The following is a 23568-nucleotide window of genomic DNA, read 5'->3' as shown; positions in this document are numbered from 1 at the left end:
TCGACATTCTGGAGTCCCCAAATGAAAAAGAGAGATAGACAGACAGACAGACAGACAGACAGACAGCTGAGCACCAGTATTTATGTCTCTCTGCTTCCAGACTGCTTCACACTCCGGCTCCAAACCTTTCCCACCATGATGGACTATATTCTCAAACTAGGAGACCAAATAAGCCCTTCCTACCTGACGTGGTGTTTGTCAGGTATCCAGACACATCAGTAACTAGGGTTGCCAAGATGGCTCAGCAGGTAAAGGAGCTTCTGGGTCCCACGTGTACAAAGGTGGATACAGAAAGATCTGACAAGGTCATCTGCAGCTACAGAGTGAGTTTAAAGCTATTCTGGGCTACATGGCATCCTATCTAAAAAAAATAAATAAATAAGGAGCTGAAGACAGGGTTTACCAGTTAAGAGCACTGGCTGCTCTCTGCCCTTGCAGAGGGCCTGGGTTCAGTTCCCAGCACCCACATGGCGGCTCACAACAGTCCATAAGCCCAATTTCAGGGGATCCAGTGCCCTTCTTCTGATCTCCACAGGCACCAGGCACACATATATGTAAACTTAAATAGATGTAAGCAAAATATGCATATATATAAAATAAAAATGTTTTAATTCTTTTTTAAAAAAAACAAAATCAAGATGGCTTAATGAGTAAAGGCACTTGTCACTAAATCTGATAACCTGATATCCAGAATCCACAAGGGAGGAGGAGGGGACACAGGTTACCCTCTGACTCCACATATGAACATACATGTGTATGTGCACAAACACACATACACATATACAAATTTTTTTAATTTAATTAAAAAATCTGTTCTCCTCGGGCTAAACATGAAGGATGTGAAATGTGGACACTTTTAATATCAAAACTGGTAGAAATAAATTTCAAAGAAAAGGATAAATATTTTATATTTAATACTTCAGTAACTACACACACAGAAAAGACTATAAATGCCCAGATCCTCTGCAAATAAAAAGGAAGTGTTGGCTCGTTCTTAACCCAAAGCCTAGATAAAGGGAAACAGAAATCATCTTGGGTAAATCAACAAATCCAGGGGGAGGCATGGTGAACAAAGAGAAGTCTGTGCACCAGGTATAAACACAGGCACTCTTTCCAGCTGATTTTAACAGAGCTGACGGTTAGCCCAGAAAACCTCCCTGAGCTGTGTAAATTCCAGCAGAAGCAGCATGGAGCCAGCAATAATCTAGAAATATACAGAGAGTTCAAAAGCATCAAGTCTAGACACCCTCAGTCCCCTGAGAGGAGTCCGGTGAGGGATCGGCTTCTGAGATCCCTGCTGACCTCACACTTTTCCTTCCAGTCACTTTAGGAGGGGCAGCGTTGGCAGAGGCTATCCCCACACCCTGCCGTCCTCGAAGCAGCACCAGTTTGCCCCAGGAGAGAAAGTGAACCAGAGCCAAACCATGAGTGATTCGAATCCCTGAACTATCAGGAAGCAGAGAACAGAATGGAGCAGAGGGGCTTCCTGCAGTGCTGACAGCTGACGGCTGACCAGTGAGACCCCAGTAGGGATGAGAAAAAAGTACTCTGGCTGTGTATCCTCACATGCTGGCTCACCAGGTGAGCCTGACAGCTTCCAGAACAATCATCAGTGCTGATGATTACAGGCCTCTCTTTCTTCACTGTCCTCGTCATGAATTCAATTAACATCAGGCACAGGGGTGCATGCCTGTAACCCTGCAGCAAGGGGGACAGAGCAGCAGGAGGATTGTGAGTTGGAGATGAACACGGGCTACACCCTGTCTGAAGAGAGACAGAGACAGAGACAGAGACAGAGACAGAGACAGAGACAGAGACAGACAGAGACAAACAGAGAGACAGAGATAGACAGAAACAGACAGAGACAAACAGAGAAACAGAGACAGACAGAGACAGAGACAGAGAAAATATGAATTCAGAATGTTATTTATGATGATGACAGACTCAAAGTCCCTTAGTTGGGAGCTGGGAAGATGCTCAGTGGACCCAATACTTGTCATACAAGTGTGCAGACATTAGTTTGGATCCCCAGAACCTATGTAAAAGTGGGGTACAATGGCACATGCATCTGTAATCCCAGGGTTCCCTTGGAAAGATGTGGACAGAGACAGGACAATCCCCAGAAGTCCACAGGTCAGTTTAAGACCCTCAAACTGAGATGAAGGATAGTACTGACACACAAGGTTGTCTCCAACCTCCACATTCGCACTGTGACATGCACACACTCACAATGATACATGTGCACACACATACATGCGCACACACCCACACACACAAATAAGCTCTCGATTAAGAATTTTTAATGTGGGCTGGAAAGATGGCTCAGTGGTTAAGAGCACTGACTGCTCTTCCAGAGGTCCCAAGTTCAATTCCCAGCAACCACATGGTGGCTCACAACCATCTGTAATGGGATCCGATGCCCTCTTCTGGTGTGTGTGAAGACAGCTACAGTGAACTCATATAAATAAATAAATCTTTGAAAGAAAGAAAAAGAAAGAAAAGAAAAAGAGAAAGAAAGAAAGAAAGAAAGAAAGAAAGAAAGAAAGAAAGAAAGAAAGAAAAGAAAAAAAGCAATGTTTTCTATTTGATTTTCTTCATGGTCTTTCTACTACTACACTGGCAGTAAGACCCAGCCCCCCCACACACACACACATGCAGAGAGAGTGTATATATAGACAGCACTGAAAGTGGCTGGGAAGTTTCCTGGTGCCAGTGCCTGCCTGTGAGCTGCACCAGACCCCTCAGAAGATTTCCTGGCCGAGGAGAGGAATCAAGGGTAAAGCAGAAAGGGTAAAACGAGGAGCAGTCAGTCCCTTCTCGCTGAGTGATTGGATGTGGGGCCGAGAGAGGATGATCATGATTCGAATGCCATGTGGAATACTTAGCTGGTGAACGTCAGAAGCACGCAGCCAAGAAGAAAGAGGGAGGAGGGAGGAGCTGCCATCCATGGGAGAGAGAGCTGACAGGAAGAGAAGTCTGCAGAGGCTGAGTGAGACATGCGCTTGTCTCTTCTCGTCCACCATGGATGCAGACTGTCCATGCACAAGGCAGATACCAAGACCAACGCACCAACTACTCCAGCTAACCCAGCAGTGGCTGGCTTCAGCAAGAGAGTCAAAACATGAGCTCTGGCTTCCTCATAAAACCAGAAGCTAGGTCTGCCCAGTGCCAGCTCAGAAGGCTGCTCTAAGGTTAGATATGCCCCGATGTGGGAAATCACCTCCCAGCCCCCATCCACTCTTCAAAAAGCACTCAGGAAATGCTAAAAGCCGAGCATGCTGGGAAGTCAGGTGCAGTCTTTAGGACCAACACCTAAAACCAGCCTTGTAAAGACCCCAGTAAGGCGAGAAAGACTCCTAGGAAATGCAATTCCCAACCATTAACACAAGTCAGTGAGGTTGATCGTTAGGCACAAGGCCACCCTAAGATGAAGGACGGGTGTGATGGCTAGTCATCTCCAGTCTGAAGGCTTCAGTCCAGGAAAGGAAGGTGTTAGCCACTGGCACAGTAAGAGTTAAGGGCTCAGTTAACTGGGCTGCATAGAGGTGTCTGGGTAGGGCACCACCTGCTACAGAGACCTCAGAAGAACATGGAAGGTGTTAGCCACTGGCACTGTAAGAGTTAAGGGCTCAGTTAACTGGGCTGCATAGAGGTGTCTGGGTAGGGCACCACCTGCTACAGAGACCTCAGAAGAGCATGCATTTAGAGAAGGGGGACTCAGCTCATCACTCAGTTGTCGCTGAGCACCTCAGAAGAGCCCTGAGTATGGAGCGACTTCGCAGGCCACACCACAGGCTGGCTTCCCAGCTACACACGGGGTTTCTCGTCCATTATTAGGAGTAGCAGCCTGTGGCTACGCCAGCTTCAGCCCCTGAACTCATTAGCCTGTGTGAGCCTTCATGACCACACTGGAGCCATAAAGGGGCAGTCATCCTCAACCATATAAATGATAACTTTCTTCTCGTTTTATAGTTCCTTTTATGTCCACTTTATAAAGTTTTGTGTTTTACCGCTCAGCTTTCACCACGTGCGCTAGGCTTGCCCTGGGGATGTTCCCGAGCAGATTTGAATTTTCCAGGAAGTTTCGCCCTCTGCCTCTCCTTTGCACTAAACCAGGGCTAAGAAATTAGAATAACAGCCCACCACCTCTATCTTATCCCTACCCCCACCCCCACCCTCCACCCCCACCCCCCACCCCCACCAAGCAAGCTCTCTTTGTAGGCATGCAACCTGTTCTGGGCCATTTAATATGGAAGAGACTCCAGGAAAACTTCTGGGCCACGGATGAATGAAGAACTTAGATCTACAGAGGTATGAGAGCAAATAAGGAAACCATGGGCCAGTGGGATGACTCAGTGGCTAAAGGGGCAAGCCCAAGGACCTAGGTTCAATCCCCAGCACCCCACACAGTAGGAGAAAAATCTAACTTATCTTCTGTCCACCACACATGCACTGTGGCATGTTGCATGTAAGTGCACAGGCAAAATTCACAAATAAATGTAAATTTTAAGTAAAATGGTAAGTAACAAAAATTAACTTGATAATAAAAGTATCTAATTACTCAAGGTGAAGTATTGAGAGAGACCAGAGAAACTCCTGACTCACCAGTCAAGTTCTGAGGCAAATAAACACTCAAGCCAATTAACTAGCTATGATTAAACTTAAAGATCAAGTTACATAACCATGCTAAATGGGAGAGAGGAGCAATTTCTAGATTAATTTCTCGGTTGGTTGGTTGGTTGGTTGGTTTGTGACAGGGTATCCTTTAAGTCAGACTGGCCTTGATCTGATCCTCCTGCCTCAGCTTCCCAAGTGCTGGGCTACAGAGGTCACAGGCCACCACACCTGCCCCCTCCAGCTTGATTTCTTGGTCAATGTCAGTTTCCTAATGCACTCGGTGAACACGCCATGCAGAGACTAATCAGTGGACTAAATGGAAGACTTAATAATAACAATAATAATCATTAATAGTGATTATAAAGTATCATGACCTTGACAGAAAACCTTCTGTGTATCCTGAACAGTGTGAGACACTACAAATAGACATTACTCCCCATTGTCAGGGAAATTATAAAAAGAAGTCAGGTCCCAACCTCAAACCACACACACCGAAGTCCGGGCAGATGAAAGACTTAAATAAAAGTAAACATTTGACATTTTCAGCAGAAATTACCTCTAAGCTAACAAGAAACTACTTAACTCTTGCCACATTAAAATGAGAATTCCTTGGGGATGGTGAAATGACTCCGCAGTTAAGACAGCATATTGTCTTTACAAAGTTCAGTTTCCAGCACCCATGTTGGGCAGCTCATACTTCTAGATCCACTTCCAAGGGGATCCAATGCTTTCTATTGGCCTCTTTGGTCACTATACTCAAAATCACACACACACACACACACACACTACACAAACACACACACTACAATTTAAAACTTAAAACTAGGGTTGGAGAACAGCCCAGCCATTAAGAGCACTGGCTGCTCTTCCAGAGGACCCAGGTTCGATTCCCATCGCCAACATGGCAGCTCACACACAACTGTCTGTAACTCTAGTTCTAAGGGTTCTGAGAACCCCTTTTGGCTTCTTCAAGCACTGCATGTACATGGTGCAGAGACATACACACAGGCAAAACACCAATACACATTTTTTTAATTAAAATATACTTTATAAACTATTTTGACCTCAGGTGCGCTCTGTGGACTAGCTTATGGTGCATAACAGCAGAAGCTGCTCTCAAAAAAAAAAAAATCTGAGTTGTCAGTTCTTTGGTTGAAGTATGACTTCTGCAGGATTTCTAAGTAGGTCTCCGTTCGAGTCCTATTTATGTACACTTGTGTTAACGTCCCAGGTATCTGACACAGCCTGTCAAGTGGAATGGCTTCTTCTGTCACTGAATGGTGCAGTGAGCAGCATAATTAAACATCATGAAGTCATTAAGCCATCAGAAATAACATAAAAAGACAGGGGCTGGCTGGGCTGGGTATGAGGGCATACACCATGATTCCACGATGCAGGGGGATTGGCTAGAGTTCAAGGTTAGCCTGGGCTTCGGTGTGAGACTCTAGCCTGGGCTACAATTTGAGACCCTGTTTCAACAACAACAGCAGCAATAAAAGTGCAGACCATCTTCTCTCTAAAGTCAGAACCAGGCCATGGGCATAAGCATGGCTTGGCAGCCACTCTGACCCAAGGAAGCCACTCCCTGATAATGGCGTTGACATTTGTACTGACTCCTACAACTAAGTTTTCCCCAGCAGCCCCTGCTACAGAATAGTCCCAATGCCACAATAGATATTTAATTCTACATGATTGCCCTAACTTCTACTTTCTCGACATGGAGACTCTATCTACTGGGGGTTAGCCGCTGTGACTGTGCACATGCCCTTTCTAACAAACACTGTAGAGTAGCTCATTCTGGACCATCAGTAGCTTTCTGCCATCCTTCCTGGTCTACAAAGGCTAGAGAGCAAGAAACTACTTTTCACTGACTCTCTTGCAGCTAGATTCTCTCACACAGATACAATCAAGGTTGCAAAAATAGAGAAAAATAATAGCTAACATCTGAGAGGTTAGATATTTCAATGCTCTGCCTCCAGTATCATGGGTACCAAGGCAGAAGTGAATTAAAAGTCATGCTATGACTGGGAATTAGTTGGGGTCAGGCTGTGTTATTTCTACGCACTCCATCCCGGCCTGGTTCTTCCTCAGAAATACTGTAAAATCCCCAACTTCAGTACTGGAGAGAACTTATTGCTCAGACAGAGGACCTGTGTTCAGTTCTCAGCACCTACATGGCAGCTAACAACGGTCTCTAACTCCAGTCTCAGAGGGTCGATCGCCCCCTTCTAGCCTTCTCTGAAATTGCATGCACACAATGTGCGCGCACATGTACACACATTCAATGCAGACAGAAACACCCATACACATAAAATAGAAATAAAACCCCAAGCTGCTTATGGTCCTGACCAGCATGCATTATGAAGGGCTGTCACACCCATCTCCTGCTCCCACAGGATGGAGGAGACCAAAGAGAAAATGGTGAATAGAAAAAGCATGCTATGGTCAATGAGTGGGGGATTGACAACGAGTTTCCCAGAAAAACAAATCCAAGCCAGCCTGGCAGAATCCAGAGAGCAGAGGCAATTGGCCATGTGAAAAACAACAGCCTTTGGGGAAAGGGACTCACAAGGCTCCCACCCTCCTAGGGGAGATCCAGGCAATTCATGTTTGCTGGAGGAAAGAGAGAGATTTTCATCCAAACTACAGCCACTCATAAGCACCCATGCTCCTGTAAATAACCCTTCACCCATGCTTCTATAAAAACCTAGTGAAATTCAATAGGCCATGAGAGAGAGAGAAAGAGAGAAAGAGAGAGAGAGAGAGAGACAGAGACAGAGAGAGACAGAGACAGAGAGAGACAGAGAGAGACAGAGAGAGAGGAGACATGACAGTTGGGAGGGATAAGGACAAGAGAGAAGAGAGGGATCACAGTTGGTTGAATATGATCAAAACATATATTGGTAAGAAAATGGTCTAATGAAATGCAATATCATGTTTAATTAATATACCCTACTTTTTTTTTAATGACAGCCTTTGACAGATGTGGCCCTTGCTCTCAGGAGTGTAAATCCGGTCATCTTGGAGGTCTTTGTGCAAGATCTCATTCAAAAGCCATGCCGCCTGGCATACTGGCAGAGGGGCAGCCTGTGCTACAGCAATACTTGGTTTGGGGTTATCTTTTTTTTCTTTTCTATTGCAATTAAACATACAATAAATATTTTTGTTCCTGCGAAGAAACACCTAAGAGGCCCGCTGCCATCACCCACCACCTCCTGCTCAACTGGGAGGCACTTATCCCCCTCTAACGGAATATGAGATCTAGAAAAGCTAAGAATCAACACAACACATGGTGGCAGCGAGGCGGGGCTCTCTCCTGGCTGATGCCATTTTTAGTCAAAATCAAGGCAAGACTGTGAAGCAGGCAGAGATGGCTTTGCTGCCCCAGCTTGTAACTTATTCTGAAAGAAATTCCTTAAAAGTAACCCTGGAATGTTCTGAGCATCAGCGGAGCTGTTGTGGGGAGAGAAGCTAGCCAGTCTGGGGCACACTCCTTTGAAATCCCTGTTGGGTAAGCACCACACATTGCGGGGCTTGAGGCTGGTGAGTGCTCACTCTCGTGAGTGGTTATTCTCTGGGGAGTGGTCACTCACTTCTTGGCTCACTGTGTGTGTGCCAGCTAAAGATGAAGGCAAAGATTAAAGATTAACACATGCAGGCTTTAGCCTCTGTCGCTGTTTGCAAGGGAGGGAGCTGAAATTCAGGCTACCAAGAAACCAAGGCGTCTACAAAGTCAGCATACACCAAAGCTGTTCTTTGGACACTGACCATGGATAGCTTGATCCTGGGTTGTGAACTGCAATAGACCCAGCCTGATTTCTATTGGTCATTATTCCTCTGGATACTGCTATTTTGCCAAGCCAAAGTAACAAGTCTTCCCCATTGAAAGAGGAAAAAAAAAAAAAAGACCCTCAGAAAAAGATAGTGTACTTCAAATCAGTGCCTAGAAGTATCTTTCCTGATGTGCATGGCTTGTATGTTTTAGATTTCCCTAGATCCTGATTCTCTGACAACTGACAAGTGGGTACACTGTGCTTTGTGTACCGCATGCATCCCTGGGTGGTCCAAAGATGCCATCCACATGGAGGTTTTTTGCTTTTTGGTTTTTTGTTTGTTTGTTTGTTTTGTTTTGTTTTGTTGGTTTTGGGGGGTTTTTTTGGTTTTTTTTTTTTTTTTTTTGTTTTTGTTTTTTTTTTTTTTTGTTTTTTTTTTTTTTTTTTTTTTTTTTGTTTTTTTTTTGCAAAGATCTCATTGAGGCAAGCTCTCATTGGCCTGGAGCTTACCAAGTGGGTCAGGCTGGCTGGCTGGTGAACTCCAGGGATCCCCCTGCCTCTACCTCTGGGATGTTTTTTTATACAGGTTCTGGAGATGGCATTCAGGTCCTGGAGGCTGAAGAGATGGTTCAGCAGTTAAGAGCACACACAGCTCTTGCAGAGGACCTAAGTTCAGTCCCCAGCTCACACTGAGCCGCTTGCAACTGTGTGTAACTCTAATTCCAAGAGATCAAATGCTCTCTTCTGGATCTCTCGGGCACCTACATTCACACATGTGCAGACATACACATGTACACAGAATTAAAAATAAAATATATATTTAGAGCTATATTTTTAAAAAAAACCTCTTCATGCTTGCAAGGCCAGCCATCTCCCCAGCCCGTGTGTGTGTGTGTGTGTGTGTGTGTGTGTGTGTGTGTGTGTGTAGTATGAATATGTTTGTGTGTATGCATATGTACATGTGGGTACACATGACCATGGGTGCATGTGAAGATCATTAGTGAACATTAGTGGTTTTCTCAATTTATTATTTTATTTTATTTTTGATACATGGATCTCCCCAAGCCCACGTTATTGTTTAGCTAGACCACCTAGTTAGTGAGCTCCAGGGATCTGCCTGTCTCAGCTTCCCTATCCCTAATGCTAGAGCTCCAGGCACAGGCCACCAGGCCTAGCTTTTCCATGTGGGTGCTAGAGGCCTCAGCTCAGGTCTTCATGTTTGTGTATCAGGTACTTCACCCACTGAGCTATCACCATAGCCCCTGTAGGTCAGGTTTTCCCAGAACAGCAACCAAGCATTCCTGCTTGTATGTTGTTCGAGGCTGCCTTTAGGCTGCAATGGCAGAGTGGAAATATTTCGAACAGCAGTTCTCAACCTGTGGGTCACGACCCCAGGGCTGACCGACTTTTTTACAGGGGTCACCTAAGACCATCAGAAAATACTGATATTTACATTATGATTCATAATAGTAACAAAATTACAGTTATGAAGTAGCAATGAAATAACCTTATGGTTATGGGGAGGGGTGTGACCACCACATGAGGAACTGTCTTAAAGGGTTGTAGCTTTAGGGAGGTTGAGAACCACAGATTTAGACCTTGACAGTTTTCTTCCCTTGAGTAAGTCAGAGGATGTATCACATGAAAAGTCTGTCAATGTGACGTGGGAAGTGTCTCCCTGAAAGGTCGAATGCCATCTCTAAAAAATAGGGGTCCTTAAAAAAACACTTTTCTAACCAAAGCAGCAATTCTTAAACGAACCAGCGTACAGTGGGATCAAAGACCACATTGGCAACAAGACAGGCGCCGCCAAGAACTGATCCCAGGCTACACAGATGGCTCAAAGGTTAAAAGTGCTTGCTGCTCTTGCAGAGGACCCAGAACAGAGGATCCTAGAACAGAACTTGTTCTGTATCAAGTGGCTTGCAACCTCCTGTAACAGTCCCAGCCCAGGGGATCTGGTGCTCTCCCCGGCCCCCATGGGCATCAGCGCTCAGGAGTCAGAAGGCAGAAGATAAGTTCAGGTTTATCCTTGCCTGTACACTGAGTTTAAGACCAGCTTGAGATACAGACTCTGCCGTTACAAATCGTATTAAAGTAGAAAACAACTTGTGCCACTGAAACTCCCACTCCATTCTCAAAGCCACGAAACTAAAGAAACTAGCATGATACTGTTATCCCCAAAGCCATCTCTTAATACCTTCCAGAACACCGAGTTCCGGACAAGCAAGCTCTTGGTGTATTTTGAAGCCTTCTCCATCACTTAATACAGATAATAAATAAACCAGAACATCAGGTGACCCTTGGGGCACCAGCCAGAAAATAGAAAGCCAGGAAATATAGTCCCATATTTAACAAAACCATGGGGCTAAAAGAAAAAAAAAACAAGTCATTCTTACATCAACTTCCTGGAGCTTCTCCAGTACCATCTGAGAAGCCAGATCTGATTTCTTACTCTAATCCACATAAACTCTGGAAATAAACCAAACTTCATCTCTCTGGGGACATTTCTCACCTGTAAATGAAGGAACGAAGGGCGGGGTGGGTTTGTCTGAGGCCTGTAGGCCCCAGTGTCATGTCCTACGAAGAGAATTGTTAGTTTCCCCTTCCTTTTCCAAGACATTACTTTGATTTATCTTGGAAAACGGATCCAGAAAAAGGATATAGGAAAAATGCCAGGATTAATTATTCTTGGAGTGTGACATGTAGTCATTCTACTCCTTGAAATGCAGCTCTCTCAGATGCAGATTCAAAGTTACCATTGAATATTTAAGTACCATTGAACTGTCCAGTTGAGACGCTGTGTATTCACTAGAAAACTCTTTCTAAAACCTGGAAACGCAGAGAGACACACTCAGCACTTCCCCAGGGGCTGATGGATTTACACTCTGAAAAACTCTGAGAAGCAAGGAGCTCAAGACCCAGGATCCTGCAGATGGGGACTCTCAGAGAGCCCTTCCGGAACACGGGTTAGTAACTTAGCTTTGTTTCCTGTTGCTGTGATGAAATATCCTGATAAGGTCAACTAAAGTCAACGGCTTATTTCAGGTCAGTTCATCAAGGCAGGAAAGTCACAGCAGTGGGAACTTGGGGGAACCCGCCACTTTATACCCACAGTCAAGAGCAGAGAGCAATAAATGAAAAGCATCCGTGCCTGTACTCAGCTTTCTTTCTCCACTCAGACAGTTCAGGAGCTGCTGCCTAGGGAATGGCACCACCCAGAGTGAGCTGGGTCTTCCCACAGCCATTAAATAATCAGGGCAGTCCCCTATAGACATGCTCACTGGCCAGCTTGATCAAGACAATTCCTCAGTGAAACTTTTTCCAGATATTTTAGATTGTGTGAGGTTGACAACATAGGGCATTAGTCAACCTCCACTCAAAGCACTGGACTGGGCTGGGGTGTACTTCTCAGTATAGAGTGAAGGCTTATCACCCCAGTACCACACACATACACACACACACATACGCATACATACACACACATATATACACACACACGTATGCATACCTACACACACATACATACCCACACATGCACACATATACACACACATACACACACATATATATACATACATATATATAAACACACATACACATGTACATACATACACATATATACCCATACATATATGCATCTATACATGCACATATAAACACACACATGCATGTATATATATACATACATACACAAATATATGCATATATACCCACACATGCACACACATATACACATATATACCCACATATACCCACATACACACATATATATGCATACATACACACATATAAACACACACATGCACACACATAAACACACACACATACAATGACCATCCCATCTCTGCAGCCCCAGTGCCAGGGCAATTCCTCAAAATGAGGCTGGCACCAGCTTATCACTCAGAGCTTCAGAGCCACCCCCACAAGGTTCAGTATTCAGTAAGCCAAGGTAAAACTAAACAAACCAGAATGCAGCATTCAATTCTCACACGCAATAAAAGGAATATTTGTATCGACTAGGATTATTATCGGGCTCTAGAAATGAGATGTAACAGGGGAGTCCATTTAAGTACTTTATGATTGGCCAAATTCCTCACTCAGAGGCATTTGACCTAAATGAGAAAGCAAAGATCAATGGACCCGGGCTGGTGAGATGGCTCAGTGGTTAAGAGCACTGACTGCTCTTCCAGAGGTCCTGAGTTCAATTCCCAGCAACCACATGGTGGCTCACAACCATCCATAATGAGATCTGATGCCCTCTTCTGGTGTGTCTGAAGACAGCTACAGTGTACTTATATACATAAAAATAAATAAATCTTAAAAAAAAAAAAAAAAAAAAAAGAACAACAAAATATGTTTAAAAAAAAAAGATCAATGGACCCTGTAAGATTACAAGCAAATTTTTACAAAGAAGGGTTTTCCTGCTTGAAACATCTATTTCAGAGCTGGGAAGATGGCTCAGTGGGTAAAGGTCCTTGCCACCAGGCCTAATAACCTGAGTTCAGTCCCCAGGAACCACAAAGTGGAAGGAAAGACTCAACCAGTCCAAGTTGTCCTCTGACCTCTGCACACGTTCACTAAACAATGAGAATGCAAAGCATCCGTTTCCCAGGAAGAGTAAAGATTTGCCCCTGTCCCTTTCACCAGCTCGGTCAGCAAACTGTGCCTCTGACCCTTCCTGTCCCTAGAAACTGTCACTAAAAACCCATCACCAACTTCTCCAAGGGCATCAGCCAGCAAGCCCTAGAGCCACCTGCCAATGGCAAAGTATGGCCCTTTGTGTAATGTGTGTGATGGGTGTGTGTTCACATATGTGCAGGGGTGTGTAGGTCACAGCGTGCACATAGAGGTCAGGGAAGAAACTTGGATGCTGGTCCTCATCTTCCACCTTGTCTGAGGTGAGCTTTCCCTCCTGTTGTTAAATACTGCATATTGCCAGGCTGGCTGGTCTGCAGATCTGCCTACCCTCTCAGCTGTGATTAAGATGCATGTGACCATGTCCCACTTTACTCAGACTCTGGGGATTTGAACTCAGTTCCTCCTGCTTGTTCAGCAAGTGCTTTCCCACTGAGCCAACTTCCCTCCCCCACCCCACCCCCTTCACTGCAAGGATCTATCCTAAAGCATTCCCGGGTAGAAGGAAATATTTGCCACCCAGAACTGCTCCTGGTAACTTGATGCTCTGAAGCAGAATGCACCTCTGTTCTGACTGTTCCATAATTGCTCTACAATCACTGAAGGCCTCTGGGTAGAAATGTTCTCTTGTCACAAAATCCAAGAACATCACCTTCCACACACTCCCAGACAGACACTGCCCTAAGCCCAGCACTTCTCTCAGCAACCTCTGTTTAAAGCTGTTTAAAGGTCTGGGCTGCAGGGGGAGCACACACATGTGGTCCCAGAACTCAGGAGGCTGAGACAGGAGGATGGCTGAAAGTTTGAGGCCAATCAGTACTACATAGTGATCTCAAGGTTAGCCTGGGATCTAAAACACAAACGCTGCTTTCAAAGAGAGAGGAGGAGCAAAATGGGGACATCACTACGGGTCTCAAAAGCACCAAAAAGACAATAAAGGCAAACTAGAAACGGCTCTACATACCAAGATGCAATTAGCTGCTGAGAGATGGGCCGGTTCATCACAAGCATGAAGTCAGGCTAGAGACGGGGCTCGGTGGGTAAGATCACTGTCTAAATCCTCAGGACCCAAGTAAATAGCTGGGCATGCCCACGTGTACCTGTAAACCCAGTGCTGGAGGGAAGCAGGCAGAGATGGGTGGGACTCACTGGCCAGACAGTCTAGATGAAACAAAGATCCCAGGCCAGTGAGAGGCTCTATCTCAAGGGAATAAGGCAGAGAGAACCCAGCATTCTCCCCTGGCCTGAGCATGTAAGAGCACAAATGCATAACACACATACACACACATACACATGCACATATACACACACAGACGCACACATATACACGTATTATATATACACACACATATATACACAGACACACACATATATACACACATGTACACACTCATACACAGACACACACACATGCAAATACGGACACACACACATACATATATATACATATATACACATATATGCACTCAGGCACAGACACACACATGCACATACGGACACACACACATACATATACATACATATACATACATATACACACATATACATACATATACACTCAGGCACAGACACACACACCTGGCCTGAGCATATAAGAGCACAAATGCATAACACACATACACACACATACACATGCACATATACACACACAGACGCACACATATACACGTATTATATATACACACATACACATATATATACACAGACACACACATATACATATACATACATATACATACATATACACACATATACATACATATACACTCAGGCACAGACACACACACAGATACACTCACATATATACACATAGATACACACAATTACACACATGCACACAGACACACATACACACACATATATATATATACATTCAGGCACAGACACATACACACAGACACAGATAGACACACACATACACATACAGACACACATACAGACACATATATACAGATACATGCATATATACACACACAGACACACATACATACACACCCAGACACAGGCACACATACATACAGACACACATGCATATATATACACACACAGACACACATATACATACACACACATACATATGTACTCACATATATACAGAGTCATATAAATAAAAATAAACATTCAAATAAATAAATAACGCTCACAGAACTAAAAGGTAAGAAAACAGACCACATAGGGCTGGTCAGGCAGCCCAGTAGACGATGGCAGGAGCCACCATCTCCAACAGCATTTGATCCTGGGTACTCTTATAAAATGAGAGAACCTATTTCCCAAAGGCTGTCCCCTGCCATCTACATGTTTGCAGGCACACAAAAATAAAGTGTAATAAAATATTAAAGAGGAACAACCTGATTAAAATCTAGTTTAGGGATGCAGCTCAGTCGGTAGAGCGCCTGCCTAGCATGCATGGAGTCCTGGGTTCCTCAAAACCACACTAACTGTTCGTGATGCACACACCTGTAATCTCAGCACTGGGCAGCTAAGGCAAGAGGACCAGGAGTCAGGTCATCCTGAGTGGTAGCCAACACCATTGGGTATTTGCAAATGGCAATAGCTAAAATTAACAAAAACAAAAACCACCCAATAGTGCCAAGTACTGAGGAACATGAGGAGTGACTAGAATGTTCACATGAGTGGGAGCAAACACGGGAGTTGTCTCTGAAGAGATTTATTTTAAATCGGGCTCTGTGAAGTTACAGCCACAAAGGCAATCAGGCTTAAACAACACGATACAGAACAAGAGGGGCAGGGATGAAGTCCTCTTGGCGGAATGCTGGCCAAGCATGCTGGAAGTCATGGGTTTCAATACCAGCATCAAGGAAGTGGAGGCAGGAGGATCAGAGGTTCAAGATCCACCTTGGCTACATGGCAAGTTGGAAGCAAGCCTGAGACTGTCAAAAAAAAATAAAACAAATAAAAACCACTCTGAGTCCCCCCCTACACACACACACATTGGTGGAAATGCACAGAATTCATATTGAGACATTTTCTTTGTTTATTTTCAAAAGAAATCTCACTGTGTAGCTCTGGCAGCCCTAGAACTCACTATGTATGCCGGGGGTGAGCCTTGAACTCTCTACATCCTACCTGCCTCTGCCTCCCAAACACTAAGGCTAAAAGCATGTACCACCTCACCTAGACTTTTTTTTTTCTCTTTTTTTAAGATTTATTTTTATTTTCTGTGTCTGTGCTGCCTGTGTGTGTATGCACAGTATATGTGTGCAATGCTCCTGGAGGCCAGAAGGGGGCATCAGAAGCACCCCCAAACCTTGAGCTTCAGGCGGTGAGCTGTCATGCAGGTGCTGGGAACAGAACCCCGGTCCTCTGGAGTAGTAGCAAGTGCTCTTAACCACTGAGCCATCTCTCCAGTCTCTATTTTCTCACTTGTCCTAGGCACTGCCTTCAAACCTTACAAACACTGACCTGCTTAACTGGATCCTCCAGGTAACCTAAGGTAGTGGGTTATCTTAGCCCCGCACAGAGGCACCAGAGTAATATAGAGTATACCACACTGTGGGCCCTGCATGCTTCCATCTCTGCTGCCTGAAGAGAACAGGGCACTGTGCTTCCTTCACCCAAATAAGCTCCTATGGACAGGGTCAGGGCAGCCAGCCACAGACGGGCAAGGAGAAACCCATCGCTGGTCAAACTTGGATGCCTTCTGCCTGGGTTGTCTTTAATCTGTTCTTCGTATTCTCTTACTACAAGACTTCCAGGCCAGTATGAAAACTAAGAGCTGAGTGTCTTGGAGTTGAGGCTGTGACCTCAGGGCTGTAGAAGGGACACCTGGTCCTTTCCGAGCAGTCACGGGGAAAAAACCCTGAGTGCTGGCCTCTGCCCAGCCTGAAGAATTCAAAGGCCACTGCCCAGACCCATGACGAGGGAACGGCTGACAGATCAAAGCGCACACGATGACTCTGATTCTTAACAGAAAGAGCAAGGTGGGAAGATGCCCTAGTCAGTAAAGTGCATGCCCCTCAAGCATGAGGCCTTGAGTTTGATTCCCAGAATCCACAGTTTCTAATTGTTTACCGTTGCTATGGTAAAATACCCTGGCAAAAAGCCACTAGGGGGAGAAAGTTTATTTCAGCTCACAAGTCCAGGTTACAGTCCATCCCTGCAGAGAATCACAGCTTGTGAGTGCTGGGCACTTTTAATCCACGATCAAGAGCACGGGAAAATAAAGGCCTGCATGCTCCCTTGTTTGTGTACAGCTCAGTTTTCCCGCCTTTATGCAGTCCAAGACACCATGCCAAGGGAACGGTACTGCCCAAAGTGGGCAGGGTCTTCCCATATCAGTTAACTTAGCTAAAACAATCCCCAGTTCACAGACCAGCCCAACGTAGACAATTCCTCATTAAGACTATCTTTCTAGGTGATTTTAGGTTGTCACAGCTAGCCATCACACCATACAAAAAAGCCAAGCGTCATTCCAGTGATAGGGAGGTGGAGAGAGGAGGATCCTGGGGCACGCCAGCCAGCCCAGTCTAACTGGTGAGTTCCAGACCAGTACAAAGACCTCCGTCTTCAAAAACAAGTTAAGAGACATTCAGAGTTAATCTTTTATCCTCCAGATGTGTACACATGTACACACAAAGAGAAAATTCCTCATAAGAAGTGAACCTTGAACCCCAAGAAGCAATCAAACTGGAGTCCAGCTTAGAGCACTTGCCAGTTTAACAAGGAAGCAAGTACTTAAACTTACCTCAAGCCCCAAGGTCTTCATCCTGTGGTCCCATCAGAGCAGGCCACCCGGGGTCCACAGGCTCCGCTTAGAAACTGGCCCATCTGTGGTGGAACACTCCAAAGCCCCATTCCATTGTCCCTCTGTACTCCTGTACTCGACAAGCCATTCTAAATTCTAGATGGCAGAGCTGGATTACAAAACCGTAGATTTAAATGTGCTTTAGAGACAGCAAGGTGACTTAGCCTGCTGCCAAGTCCGATGACTTGAGTTCAATCCCCATGGTCCACATAACAGAAGGAGAGAACCAACTATCACCACATGTGTGTGCATGATATGCACAAAGAGAAGGGGGAAGGGAGAGGAGAGGGAGAATTTTGGTGTACTTATAAGTGATAACTGTTTCCAATCTTCCTGTCAGAACTGAGGAAGACAAAGTGACGTGCTTACCCTATCACCCCATTGCCAATGAAACCCACTTGCTGGTTATGTAATATCAAGCAAATAACAGGGGAGAGATAAACACACAAATCTCCCCAGGGCTTAATGGCCCTTCCCTAAGCTGCAAATGCGCTTGCTTCACCTAGTTTAACGCACAATTGCTTGCTGACTCTAACAAATTCAGCCTGACCCGTTGGAGTTGGTACCTGGATGTCTCAGTCCCCACAACCACACCAGGCACCATCTAAGCCAGGCTGGATAGGCTGCAGGATGGCTGCCTCCTTGGCCACTGAAGAGGATTCCAGGGTGTTCTAAACATTATTCTGTGAAGACAGTGATGGAGAAGGCTGCAAATATGCACGGGTTTTTTCGGAGGTTGGTTTTGATTATCAGCTTATAGCAATGGTTTGCATACTATGTAGCTCAAGATAATTCTTCCTTCAGTGTGGTCCAGAGAAGCCAAAATGCCGGACACTTCTGACAGACTTAAGCCAAGCTGGATAATTTCATAAGATGGACTCCAGATTCAGCCACAAATTTGCTACATGCCCCCATGCCTATTTTTTTAATAGACCAACTGTAATAGATTCAATGTCATTTCAAGTTTACATAGACATTACCATAATACAAAGAACTGTGTGTTTATCTCTTTGGAAGGGTGAGATAGTCTCGGATAGCCCAGGCCAGCCTTGAACTTGCTACATAGCCAAAAATGACCTTGAACTCCTGATCTCCTGCCTCTACCTCCCAAGTGCTTTGTACAAGCATGGTGCCTATTTTATGACAGGCTGAGGATTAAACTTAGGGCTTGGTGCACTGGAGGCAAACACACTGCATACTACCTACTCAGCATATTACCCCCAACTTTGGTGTATTTTTTTTTCTTTTTGTGATACTGAGGATTGAACCCATAGCATGCTAGGTAAGTGTCCTACCAACAAACCACAGCCGCCAAAGGACTACTTAGCACTAACAAACTAGTGACATTTTACTTTTGATATACATGTGTGTGGATATCTTATTTATTTATCTATTTATTTATTTACTTATTTATTTATTTATTTATTTATTTATTGTATGTGAGTACACTGTATCTGTCTTCAGACACACCGGAAGAGGGCACCGGATCCCATTACAGATGGTTGCGAGCCACCATGTGGTTGCTGGGAATTGAACTCAGGAACTGAACTCTTCCAGAGCAGTCAGTGCTCTTAACTGCTGAGCCATCTCTGCAGCCCTACCTATCTCTTTCATATGTGTTGTAAGCCTGTATACATGTACCTGTGAGTGTATTCATCCATGTGTGCATGTGTAGAGGCCAGAAGTTGATGCCAGAGGCTTTTTTTTCTACCACCCTTCACCTTACTTTTGAGACAGAGTCTCTCGGTGCACTTGGAGCAGGCAGATTCAGCTAGACCATCTGGTAGCAAGTCCCAGGGTATACATGTACCAGACACTGCAGCAGGGGGGAGCAGGGGGAGTGACAGACACCCACCCCTGTGGCCAGTGCTATTTTCATTTCACTTTAAGTTTCTGTTTTTTAATTCCATACGTATGAGTGTTTTGCTCAAATGTATTTTTCTGTACCTTGTGTGTGCCTGGTGCCCATGGAGGTCAGAAGAGGGTATCAGACCGCTGGCACTAGGATTTATGGACAGTTGTGGGGTGTCATGTGGGTGCTAGAAATTGAACCCAGGTCCTTTGGAAGAACAACAGCTACTATCAAGCACAGAGAAATTTCTCCAGACCCCACCTCCATGCCCAGTTTTTTGAGGTGAGTGTTGGGGGTCAAATTCAGGTCACTTTACCCCTGAGCCATCTTTCCCAGTCCTCCCTACCCCACCCCCTTTTATTATGTAACTCCTCTGGAACCTGCTGTGGCCATAACACATAAACCTGCTTTTGCCTCCTTGATACTCCAATGTACAAGTACTAAAATCAATTAAATGCTGTTATCAAAGCTATGAATCTTATAAAAATGTCATTAGTGAACTTGTGGCACTTCTATGGAAATCAAGTATCAGTTGTTACATAGAACGATTTAAAATTTCAAACCAAGAAATACTTTACCCTGCTGAGACACCTTGCTGGCCAAAAGATGGTCCTTTGAGAGCAGATACTGACGCTGGAGAGATGGCTCAGTGGTTAAGAGCACTGACTGCTCTTCCAGATGACCTTAGTTCAATTCCCAGCAACCACATGGTAGCTCACAACCTTCTGTAATGGGATCTGATTTTCTCTTCTGGTGTGTGCGCGTGTGTGTGTGTGTGTGTGTGTGTGTGTGTGTGTGTGTGTGTGTGTGTGAAGACAGAGCACTCTCACAAATTAGATAGATAGATAGATAGATAGATAGATAGATAGATAGATAGATAGATAGCGTGGGCTACGAGAAGAAAAAAAAATGTAACAGGCCCCAGACCTTAACACAACCCAGCACATAGGCTCCAACAGCTGCCTTAATGGGAACAAAGACCCAGTGCTAGGTCCAGAATCCAGAAATGTCCTGCAATAAACCAACCTTGCCTTTTGGCTTCTGTAGGTTCACTTCACACTAACTGTTCTTGCTATCCAGAGTCACTGATTGGGTTGTGGTTTTGTGTATAGGAGACAAAGAACAGTAAGTCTCCCGGCTACAGGATTTGGGCAAGTTCCCCATGACGCCGACAGCTGGCAATATGGACTTTTTATTCAGCTTTAAGAGCGTCCATGTTTTCTCTGGTAGAGTTATCTGGAAACAAAAACTCTTCAAGTTCTGGTTTTTAACAGCACGCTCTGGATTCAGCTTGCTCCAAGAGCAACCCTGAGATGTGACACTTGACAGAACAATGTAAGTCCCAGGTCACTCCTGCTTTTAACTAAGACTGTTGTCCCAGTGCCCTTTGGACCAAGGTATCAGCTGCTAACTCCTCAGGAGAAGGGAGGCCTGCATTAGTCAGGGCAATAAGTCACCACAAAGACAGCTAGAGCAAAGACTAAGAGACATAGCGGTGGTACTGATGACTGCCACTTGACAAGGGCTGCTGGGCAGGCCTGTGGGGACTATCTTGATTATGTTGTGTAGGAAGAGGCAGCTGACGTTCTCACACCCTGGGCAGGGGTATAATTGGAGAACACTGAGATGCCCATCGTAGGGAACAGCTCTCAGACCCTGGATGTTGCTTCTGAGAGTGAATGCCTGTGAGCAGCTACTTCAAGCTACTGCAACCAAAACTTCCCCCACATGCTAGAGACTGAACTTTAAGTCCCTTTAAGATGCTTCTGTATTTTATCACACCAACAGGATTTAAAAAACAAAAAAACAAAAAAACAACAACAACAACAACAAAAAAAAAACCCAGCATTCCCCAACCATGTTCTTTCAACACACTGGCTTTGAGCTTTCTGGGCTCTTTTACTGTTGTTTAGACAGGGCCTCTTATGTACCACACTACCACATCTGGTGTAAAGCAGTGTTGGGGACAGAGCCCAGGGTCCCAAGCCTGCTAGGCAAACGCTCAGCTATTCACATCCCTAGCTGACTTTTTGCTTTGCTTTTTTTGTTGTTGTTGTTGTTCTGTTTTTTTTCCAGACAAGGTTTCTCTGTGTAGCCCTTGTTGTTCTGGAACTCACTTTGTAGACAAGACTGGCCTCAAACTCACAGAGATCTGCCTGTCTCTGCCTCCCAAGTGCCTGGATTGAAGGCGAGCGCTATCATGCTTGGTTTTATTTATTTATTTATTTATTTATTTATTTATTTATTTATTATTAATTATTTATTATACAGGGTCTACACTATGCAGCCCCCTGGCTGACCTGAAACTCATTAAGCAGATCAGGGTGGTCTCTAATCAAAAGGTGTGCACTACCACACCTAACCAGACAACTTTGAATTTCTGATCTCCTTGCCTCAACCTTGAAAATGCTAGGATTACAAATGTGCACCATCACAGACTGTTCAATGCTAAGGTTCAAAGCCAGTGTCGTCTGAAGCATGCTAGATAAACTCAACCAACCAGGCCCCAATCCCAGCTTCAGTGACCCACTTTCAAGGTACAAGGAATAAGGGCAAGTTATACACTCATAAACCCCCCAAAACAAAATTCACTCTACAAGTATATGACCCTAACTCAGTCAAAGTCTACATCAACTTAATGAATCAGAGGCCTTGGGACAAGTCAAGAGCCATCAAAGGGCTTAGTCAAGTGTTTGCATAGCTTTTACAAAGTTCTGGGGAAAGAGAGAGAGAGAGAGAGAGAGAGAGAGAGAGAGAGAGAGAGAGAGAGAGAGAGAACACGAACATCTATCTAAGCCAACTGTGGTAGCATACACCTGTAATCCCTACACCATGAGAGACAAAGGTAGGAAGATTGCCACAAGTTCAAGAACAGAAAGCCTGGCTCCCTATGTAGAGTCTGCTGTCCTGATAAAACTCTGAATAAATGTGACTTGGGAGAAAAGAGTTAATTTGGCTTATGGGTCACACAGTCCATCCTCAAGGGAAGCCAAGACAGGAACTTGAGACAGGAAACTAAAGACAGGAACTGAAGTGGAGACCACAGAGGAACACCGCTTACTGGCTTGCTCCCCATGGCTTATTCAATCTGTTTTCTTATACAGCCCAAAACCACCTGCCCGTGGGTGGCACCCCCAAACTGTGTGCTGGATCCTCTCATATCAATCACCAAAGAAGAAAATGTCTCACCGAAATAATCACAGGCCAATCCAATGGAGGCGGTTCCTCAGTTGAGAGTCCCTCTTACCTGGAACCTGTGTGTCAGGTTGACAAAAACTATGATATGGTCTATCTATTGAGTGAGATTTCATCTAAAAACAGGGTGGGGGATGTGCAAGGCTAGAGAGATAGCTTAGAGGTTAAGAACACTGGCTATTCTTGCAGAGATCCTGGATTCCATTCTCAGCAGCCAACCATCCTTCTAGACCAGACACCTTCTTCTGGCCTCTATAGGTACCAGGAATGTACACAGTACACATACACACATTTAGACAAAATAGTCAGACACATAAAAAAGTAAAAATATTCCAGACAGTGGTAGTACACACCTTTAATCCTAGTACTTAGGAGGCAGAAGCTCATGGATCTCTATGAGTTCAAGGCCAACCTGACCTACATGGTAAGTTCTAGGACAGCTAAGACCACACAGGGGGGAAAAAGTCTCAATTTTAAAAAAAATAATTAATTAATTAATTAATTAATTAAAAAAAAAAAGTTCTTGCAAGCCAAATGCCCCTCAACCTAAAACTAACCAAAAGAAACAGGAAGGGACAGAAGGTTACAGAAGACCAGACCAGCATGAGCAAAAGGTGACAAGCTCACCTAAGGAGAAGGCCTCAAACACACAGCACCTACACTACAGGGTTTCCAACTAGCCACTCACAGAAGGAGCCCTGAAATCAAAGTCAGTGGTTAAAACTCAC

General features: G+C 44.7%; 1 protein-coding gene across 3 annotated transcripts in view; it reads right to left on the bottom strand.

Annotated features, from left to right (window-relative positions):
• Osbpl10 (oxysterol binding protein like 10) overlaps positions 1–23568 on the bottom strand; it is a 249757-nt gene that overhangs the window by 212428 nt on the left and 13761 nt on the right. Inside the window, exon 1 of one of the 3 annotated variants that reach the window (XM_076917766.1) lies at positions 17734–17815. The exons of the other annotated variants lie outside the window; for them this stretch is intronic. The gene's annotated coding sequence lies outside the window, so the exon portion shown is untranslated. Of the gene's footprint in view, positions 1–17733; positions 17816–23568 lie in introns of those variants that run through there. 3 annotated transcript variants of the gene reach the window in all.

This window comes from Arvicanthis niloticus, chromosome 21 (genome assembly GCF_011762505.2).
Source record: "Arvicanthis niloticus isolate mArvNil1 chromosome 21, mArvNil1.pat.X, whole genome shotgun sequence".
Classification (NCBI taxonomy): domain Eukaryota; kingdom Metazoa; phylum Chordata; class Mammalia; order Rodentia; family Muridae; genus Arvicanthis; species Arvicanthis niloticus.
Note: the sequence above shows the minus strand (reverse complement) of the source record. Positions and strands in the feature narration are given on the sequence as shown.